The sequence below is a fragment of the Simochromis diagramma genome, unplaced genomic scaffold, assembly GCF_900408965.1.
Source record: "Simochromis diagramma unplaced genomic scaffold, fSimDia1.1 OVJJ01000024.1, whole genome shotgun sequence".
In the NCBI taxonomy this organism is placed as follows: domain Eukaryota; kingdom Metazoa; phylum Chordata; class Actinopteri; order Cichliformes; family Cichlidae; genus Simochromis; species Simochromis diagramma.
Genome location: NW_024387332.1, coordinates 1,574,086 through 1,583,699, shown reverse-complemented (window position 1 = coordinate 1,583,699; position 9,614 = coordinate 1,574,086). Strand labels below are relative to the sequence as shown.

General features: G+C 41.4%; 1 non-coding gene across 1 annotated transcript; it reads left to right on the top strand.

Annotated features, from left to right (window-relative positions):
- Positions 1-925: 925 nt before the first annotated feature.
- LOC120718132 lies at positions 926-1,031 on the top strand. The gene has a single exon (XR_005692391.1). It is a non-coding gene; the product is annotated as a U6 spliceosomal RNA (small nuclear RNA).
- The last annotated feature ends 8,583 nt before the right edge of the window (positions 1,032-9,614 follow it).

Sequence of the window (9,614 nt, the reverse complement as noted above, 5' to 3'; positions counted from 1 at the left end):
ATCAAGTTACAATTCGACGTGAACTGGCTTGAGACCAGAGAAAATGAAACAAGAAATAGGATTTTTGTTTCACTTAATCTCGATTCCTTCCTTTTTTACTTCCGCCGTTAGACTTGAAAGCCCCGCCCTGCTGTCCGTCTCACACACACAGAGAGAGAAAGTGAGACGCTGTAACGCGTTGAGGGAAAGAAACATATGAAGGCACAGTAACGGGGTGAGGTGCAGCTTTCTCCTCCTACAAACGGGCTCATTTCTCTGCCATTCAAAGGGAAGTAAGCGCAGACCTTCCGAGGACAAAGACAACTTCTGCAGGTTTTCAAAGCATCTCCAAAGGTATGTGATGGTTCTATTTATGGTTGGAGCTGCAAACGTGACTGGAAGGCGTCCGGTCACAGTCGTGGCGAAACGTAAATATGCATGCTATTAGTGTTTTTTTACTCCGAGCTCCGTGACCGATAAACAGGAACGTCACGAAGCTTTCGCTGTCTAAATTCGGACTATCAGCTGAGGTTAATGGCGGACCACGAAACATTCACACACGTCGAATAAAAAGCATTTTTGGGGGGCGGAGGGTTATAACACTGACCCGAAGGAACGAATCCTAAACAGACTGAAGTTTGCGGAAAGCTGACTTTATGGGGGAACTTTTGTGTGGCATTATGGGTCATCGGGCTCGGTATAACAGGCTTGTTAACACGCCTTTATCTTCTGTGATGCTACGACACGCGTGAACAACCCGCGAGGAGGAATCACCTGAATGTGTTGTGTTATACAGCTGTAACACCGGGCGTCTGATGACTGCAGCGCTCTCACTTTTCAAAGAGGCAAAGATACTGCCTTGAGCCAACTTGGGGAATAGTATTATTAAAAGGTGATGGCTGAGGGCAGAGGTGGGCACTGGCAGAAGTAGATATGGAGTGGAAGTGGGCTTTGGCAAGCGCGTACGCTAAATTGGATACGATACAGAGAAGATTAGCATGGCCCCTGCGCAAGGAAGTGGGCTTGAATATACTCAGATGGAAAACATGATAAGGTGATAAGGTCTAATATATTTCTCTTCTCAGTGTGGTCTTATTTGGCAGCGGTTAGAACAGAGGTGTTTCGTCAGGACAAGTAGAGCAAACAGTACTCGCCCTGTCAAATCTAAACATAGATACAAATGAATGCAACAAAGGAATTTAGGGCCACATTTAGAACACATATTATCGATCATTTTGTGAATAAAGTTTTAAGTCTATTTCAAGAAAAAAGTCCAAATGTGGAGATCACAGTTGTTCCAAGACAAACAGCCACGGCTGCTGTACCCTCTACAAAATGCCTTGTATAGATGAGTTAGTGAAACAAATTGATCCATCTTCTTTATTACACGAGTGTTTAAACATCAGTATCCTTGCATCTGTCCATTACCAGCCCTTTCATTTTGTACAAATCCAGCCAACTTTTCCAAATTTTTTGTGTGTATTCCTTCTGAGAAGACGGCAGCTCTGACCATGTCTGCTCTAAAACCAGGCAGGTTGAGCAGCTGCTCAGATTAGCATCTATGAGAATAACTGAATGTAATATGTTTAACCAGCGTTTAATCCCCTGTAGATATTGACTGTTAACCACACTACTCAAGCCTTTTAATTTAGCATTTTTTTCTTTTTTAAATTAATATATTTTAATATACTTATTCTCCTTTAGTCTCAGCTGACTGCAGGTTTCCCCAATTTTTAAACAGCCCATTTGTATAAATACTGAAACTAGTTACCTCACAGCACATTGTTAGTCAGTGGGCTGGTTTCAGTCATTATGTAAGTGTCCTGTTTATAAGGTTGGGGAAACCTGAAGAGGTCACCTGGTTCTCCCGCTGAAAGCGCTACATCCAGAGAACAGAATCAACCTTTGGGGATGGTGTTTTATTGCTTTCTTTCGTCTCTGTTTGACTCTCTGTACCAGTGGATTAGACACCTATAGTTGTTTATTTTGGCATCGCCAAAGCTAACTTGCAATGGACTTGAAATTCAGGATAATAAGAGGACAGGCGTGCCTCATTGTCTGAAGTGTTTGAACTTTGTGAAGGCTCTCTGATGTCACTTTCACTTCTTACAATTGATACAAAATACTTTAGTCTATGCACTGACCTGGCCTTTACAGCACGGCTGATTTATTCTATCAAGGTGACCGCTAATGCACATTAATGACACAACTTAACACCTGCTCATCCTGTGGCCTGATGCATTAGACCTCAGATTTCTGTATAGTTTTTTATTTCATATTTATATCCTGTTCATAGCCTGTGCACAGCTTGTACTCACTACAGCCTGTACATACTTATAGTTATAGAATATTCACAACATACTTCATACCGTGTACATTATAACATACCATAATAGACCCATTTCTGTAATATACTTACATATCTATATTCTTGTTAATATATATTGTAATTAGAGCTGGGCGATAGAACGATAACGATATGTGTTGCGAAATAACTTTTCCTCGATAGAAAAGTTAAACTATTGCGTCTGTGAAGGTTCTCAGTCAGCAAAGAGGCACAGAAAAGAAGACCAGACACCAGCGAGGGAGGATAAGAAGGACAGACGCAACAACATTGTCATCCCCTATGTAGCCGGTGTATCAGAGAAACTCAGGAGAGTTTTCTCCAAGCATGACATCCTGGTGCATTTCAGACCCAGGAACACACTCAGACAGAAACTGGTTCACCTGAAAGACAAAACGCCAAAACACAGACTTAACAACGTGGTGTATGCTGTACAGTGCAGCGAGGAATGCCCAGACCTCTAAATTGGAGAGACCAAACAGCCACTTCACAAGCGCATGGCACAACATAGAAGAGCCACCTCCACAGGACAAGACTCAGCGGTCCATCTGCATCTTAAGGACAAAGGTCACTCTTTCGAGGATGCCAATGTTCACATTTTGGACAGAGAGGACAGATGGTTTGAAAGAGGAGTGAAAGAAGCCATCTATGTCCACTGTGAGCGACCATCTTTGAACAGAGGCGGTGGTTTACGACACCAACTCTCTGCCATCTATAATCCAGTTTTGAGATCCCTCCCCAGACGCCTTAACGCCCACTCACATCCTGGGCCATCTGACCTCAGGAATTCGCATGATAAGGTGGGGCCAGGTTTCACAATGAGCTCACCTGAAACCCTGGCTGATTGGGACCCACACCCAGTTTCACACCTTGGCTCAGGCGATTAGAGGATCATCAGGGGGTCCTTTTGTCCCTCTGTGGGGGGAAACTCCCACTAGGTTTATATCTGGGACTCCCCACCATTTGACCTTAGAACTGAAGAAGCTTCTCGGATGAGAGGTGAAACGTCTTCAAGCAACTTAAAGAAGTCCAGACGCTTTTCTTTGCAAGCTCCTTTGACTTAAACTATTGCGATAGGCCTCATCTCTCTTGTCCTCTTTAAAAAAAAAAAAAAAAAAGAACAACAGCCAATCCAAATTAAGTAGCGCAGAGCCGAACCAATCACAGCCGCAGCGTCACGTCACGTGACTTGTTACGTGCCGCACATGTGTATTTGTTTGGGAAGCAGCCAGCGGTAATGGAGGAAATGAGTGCGCCGACTAGAGAAACATCAACCGAGAGCCTGACCGAAGGTTACCGAAGAGAAAACAGATGATGGTTCCAACGCCGGAGAGACTGTCGAACGGAAGAGCCACAGAAGCTCCGCAGTGTGAAGGTATTTCTGCTATTTCAAGTCTGACAAAAACAGAGCAGCTGCACTGTAAATGTGCCGAACGCAAGTCTGGAAATACAATAAAGCGGTGCAGATCAGTCTCTGACTGGAAGCGCTGATTCGTCATTCGGCTTTTGTCAGACTAGTTACTGTTAAAACTGTTTGAAAAGCTCAGCTACACAACAAGGACAGATGGAGAATTTCCTTTTAGTTCTCAGTTTATTTGATATCGACCAAAGTTAGTCAATTTTGTCTGTTCTTCTGTAAAACAAACTAAGATTTATTTTTAGAATTAATATTTTGTTTTTAAGTGGAATCGACAGTTTAGTCTGTTTCGTTTGTTCTGTTTTGAAACTTAAACGCTTTAGCGGCTGCTTTTTGTGTAGTTTGCAATATTTGCCTTTATTTATCTGAAAAAGTCTCATGTTCCTTAAGTACATCTACCCTGTTGAACTTATTATGGGAAATAAATATTTAAATCAAAACAAGCTGCTGATTATTTCACATTTTACTTGTGAGCAACGGCACATTTAAATCTTACAAATATAGTTATTGGCTGATATCGTGATATCGTTATCGCCTGAAATGAAAAAAACATATCGTGATATGAAAAAATCTCATATCGCCCAGCTCTATTTGTAATATATCTATATCACTAAAGCACTTCTGGATGGGTCCATTGCCCTGTACCTGTGCATGTGCAATGACAATAAAGTTGAATTCTATTCTATTCTACCTCATCACTGTTACTACTAAAGTAGCAAATATCTTTTGAAGGAATGCTGTTCATGTGTCCAGAAGAGTTCAGGAAACTTGGAAAATAAATGCTAAGGTTGTGCACCTTACTAGGACTTTGTTTTTTTTCTTGTCGCTTATTTGTATAGTCCTCTGTGCGTGTTTGGTTGCGATGAGAAGAAGTGACATTCCCCAGAGTGAGGTTTGTAGTTCCTGTTCTCTAGAGGAGTGATGTGTCTCTGTTTTTACCTGGCTGTATTACCATGGTAACATACTCTGAGCACATAACCAGGTCATGTCCAGAGTTTTTGTTTAAACTTGTCTCCAGGTGCCACGTTTCACTGCTTCTTACATTTCAAGTATTTTTAAAGTACAATGTAGATTCTTTTTTATTTCCATTGTTGGGGAATACATTTTAAAAGTGCAAGCTGGTAACTCGTGCATTACTGAAAGCACTGAATGAAGCATGGCATAGCTCCTTCCTACTCTTAATGAATTTTAGGCCACAGGTCACATTTACCTGTACAGTTATTCTATGCACTTTAAGGACTTTCTTTATAAGCTTTATCTTTCTGATATCCATGGTCAGTTTATAACATCCTTTTCCCTGCATGCTGCTAGATACAGTTACACTAGCTGCATGTGAACATTTTGCAGTCAAAGAACTTTGACTTGAACATCTTCAAAGACGTGTGCATCATTCCATGTTTGGCACTGATCACCACCTGCACTCATGTATATATCTTTCAACGTAGCACTCTTAATTCTTACTCTCATGTATATATCTCATGTATATCTCATGCACATATCTTTCCACGTAGCACTTTTAATTCTTATCCCTACTTTTATTTTTTCCATGTCTATTTAAGTGTTATTTATGACACCATGTTTGCACTGAAGCACCGCAGCAATTTCCTAATGTTGTAAACCTGCTCAACATTTGGCAATAAACCCCATTCTGATTCTGATTCTGATTCTGAACAGAAAGCGATCAAGAGATTAAAGCATGCAACACATCACAGCACATATCATGTTTGAAAGTTGCCACAAAACGAAATTCATGAGACCCCCCCTTGGTGTCTGCTGCCCATATCCTGACAGGTTATGATACTGTGTGTAGACAGGATGCTGATTGGTTGAAAAACTACCCAGAGCAAGAGCAGCGTTCACCACAGAGGGAATGAGTGTGTCAAAAAAAAGAGTCAGCAGAGAGACCTTGACAGATGGCAGTGGACAGTTTTCATCGTTTTTAACACTTTCCTTTACTTTTGTGCAGCTAAGATAAAAGAGCAACCAACATTTTTATTAAAACGTGTAAACATGATGCAGAGCTTTGTAGAGCCAGAGCGCCAGCTGGTTATTGAATGGATTTTCAAAATAAGAGCGAGGTCCACTGAAGTAATGTGCATGGATATTTGATTCTTGTGTGTAGACAGCTGTACACTGCGTTCAGCACAAGTGGCTTTGGTTATAAATGTGTTTAACTAGGATTTACTGTGCACCGTATTCATTAACCAACAAAGGACTGTGTTTGTGTTAGTCTACCTGATGGCGTCCAGCAGCTGCATCAATGTTGAGTTTTTGGATACAGCTGAGGATTCCTTCTACTTTGAAGGTAAAAGGCATTTTATACTTTCTCAGTAGTTGCTCAGTCTGTACATTTAATCATGTCATTATTATAGGTTAATTATGCAATTATTTAAATTTTATTTCTATTGTCTTTTTTTCAAAATGTGAACGCGTCCTCTGAAAATCTAAAAGTGGCTTCACCGGGTAAAGGATTTTAATATTTCTCTTTTTTAATTTCATTTTAGAATATGATAGCAGAGTAGTATTGTGAGGCGTGATGTGAAGCTCATCGTCGTGTTGTTCTCTCAAAAATACAGATTTGGAGGAGGATAATTTCAGAAAGTCAGGAGAGTATCATTGGTCCATTGAGAGCAAGAACGGTGCTGGATACCTGATTTTAAACCAAGAAGACACATTCGTGCTCCAGACCTGCTGTGGTAAGACAGAGTTCTTGTTGTTATGGTTACTGACTTTTCAGTTCAGTTTGGTTGAACTTGGCAGGCTCAGTAGGTAGAGTGGTGGCCCCATGATCAGAAGGGCAGGGGTTCGATACCCCTGAGCAAAGGTACTGTCCCTACACACTGCTCCCCAGGTGCCCAATAATCAATATCAATAAAGTATTCCAAAAAAAAAGAGCTTGTGCGCTAGCTTCTTCAACATTGTAATTGTTGACATTTTTTAAGAATAAAGCAACTTGCTGAGAGAATAAAGCTGTTGACGCATGTTGATGGACATTTGTCTGCTCCGACTCGGATGCTCAGTCATGTTTTGGCCTGCTTAGTCAGGCAGGGCTGGATCAGGTGACCCCAAATCCTCCCTTAATTACACTGCAATAGGCCTCGGCTGCTGGGGCTTCCCATGATGCACGATCTCCCGTGATGAGCGTTTCTTGTTCATTCAGTAATGTAAGTCGCTAATGACTTAATGCACAGAGATGTATAAACACATAGTGAGTGAGAAAGGTGACTGAAGAAGAAGTACTCGATGCATCATGCAATCGCCCAGCAGCCTACACGTATCGCAGCATAACTGTTAATAAAGTAAAAAAAAAGGGTCAGCCCGGTGGTTAGCAGTGTCGCTTCACAGCAAGAAGGTCCTGGGTTTGAATCCACTCTTTAGCCAGGGCCTTTCTTTGTGGAGTTTGCATGATCTCCCGTTTCTGTGTGGGATCTCTTCGGATACTCCGGCTTCCTCCCACAGTCAAAGACATGCAATTAGTGGGGTTAGGTTAAACGATTATTCACACCTATATGTGAGTGGTTGTGTGTCTCTGTGTTAGCTCTGTGACACACTGGTGACCTGTCCAGGGGGTACCCTGCCTCTCACCCTGTGGCAGCTGGGAGAGGCTCCAGCTCCCTGCGACCCTGAATTGTTTAAGTGGGTGGAAGTAAAGACCACTGACTGTACCTTTAAGTGAACAATGCATTTGTAGAACGACTGCAGAGGTCTACACTGTGGAGCGGGATTCACATTAGAAATGATTACAGCAACCAGCAACATGACCAGCTGCCTCTGCAGTGAGTCTCTCTCAATGTGGTGGAATTTCAACCCTAACATGTAGCTTAGTGTTAATGTGAGTCCCAAATATAATAGATATAATAATACCATATGTCCAAATCTGCAGTCACTACAGCTGCTGCCTGTCAAAACGTGACCCCAGGATTTTAAATTGGTCGGTCCATTAAAAGCTGAACAAATAAGTTTGTGGAGCGCTGCAGTTTGGTCCTGTTTTGCACACAGAACAAACAGACACATGTAGACGAACAGAACAGCAGGATATATTGTTCTTTAAAACAAGACATAGCTGAATGACATGCTGCTCTTGCTTGTCCTTGTTTCCTCTTCAGAGAAGAAACTCTGCATCTGGACCTATCGGAGCTCTACTCTAAACAATAAGGAAAAGATGCCAGTCATGATATATGCCCTAAAGAATGACCAGACAATGGTGGTATGTTGTGAGGAGCACAAAATTCAAGCTGTACCAATGGTAAGTACAAAAAAATCACGAGTTGGTTTTAGTGCACTCGCAGTTATTCTGATATTCATCTCATTTCACATTAAAAACAAAAAGATAACATCTGTACTGGAAGCATTTTGCTCAATGCGTTGAAGCTGACATTCAAAGTTAATCAGCAGTATACTCTGTATCTCTGTGGTTTGGCCTGTGCTGCAGAAAACTGGGCAGTCTGATGGTTTAGATAATAATAAGAATCCAGTGTATCAGTAACTGTAATTTTACTGGCCCATAAAAACCTTTTATTTTTATATTTTTAAAAACAAATACAGTTTAATTAATAAAGTTCATTTTTATTCCAAAACAATGTTACCAAAGCCTTGAAAAAATGGGATCTACTACACTCCATGCCCCCCTTTAGATTCACCTCTGCTCGTTGCAGGTATATAAAATGGGATGTTTTATGCCTGCCTTTTTTTTTAACAAGTACTTATTACACTTTGTCACAAGAGTTGGGAGTTGGAAGTCCTAACAGAAATAAAATATGCATATAAATTATATCAGTATTTAATGTAATGCGGTTAATGCTGCCTGATATACAAATATATTACCAGAAGTATTGACACACCCATTCAAATCACTGCATTCAGGAACTCAGCCACAAAGTGGTAGGCCACAGAAAATGACAGAACAGGTTCAATGGATTTTGAGGCATATAGTGCCTCCAAACTTCATGTGACTGTCAGATTAGCTGAAGAGCAGTGTGTAGAGAGCTTCATGGAATGGGTTTCCATGAAACGTCTTGATGCAGGCTCAATCATCCGGTTAAGTAAATCCCCAAAAGTTGATTCTGTTCATCTGGACGTAGAGTTTTCAGTCGGAGAAACGTTACAATGTGAATGGTACTCATGGCCATTTATCAGTGGTTGTTGATCAGTGGTCATGAGAATTTGCATAATTAAGATTAAGGAACTGGCCTCCCAGCCCATTGTTCCTTCAGTTGGCTGGTTTTAGTCATTATGCAAATGTACTGTTTATAAGATTGAAACCTGCAGTCAGCTGAGACTGAAGAAGTCACCTGGATGGGTGACGAAACGTTTCTCCCACAAAACGCTACGTCCAGATGAACAGAATCAACTTTTGGGGGTTTCCATGAAGATGAAGGAGACTGTGGAGTGGGGTTGTTGTCCACGATTGAGTCCGGCACCTTAGTTCTAATCAAAGGAACTTTCACAGACATCTCATCCAAAATGAGTCTCTGACCTCACAAAGGAACTCTTTAGCATGCCAAGACATTTTGGACATTTCAACGCTCTTAATTTTGTGGGAACAGTTTGAGGATGACCCTTCCTGTTCCAACATGATTGCACAGCAGTAGGATCCATAAAGACCTTGCTGAGGGAGTTTGGAAGAACTTGACTGGCATGCACAGATTTCTGACCTCAACTTGACAGGACACCTTTGGGATGAATTAGAGCAGACTGTGAGGCAGGCCTCATCAGCATTAGTTTCTGGGCTCACAAATTTACTTCTGGAACAATGGTAAAAAAACAAAACAAAAAACAATTCCCACCTTAATCTTGGGGGTAGCTGCTATAGCTGCAAAGAGTTAGCTGACATCATATTGAAACCTATGGATTAAAGGTATGTGTCAATTCATA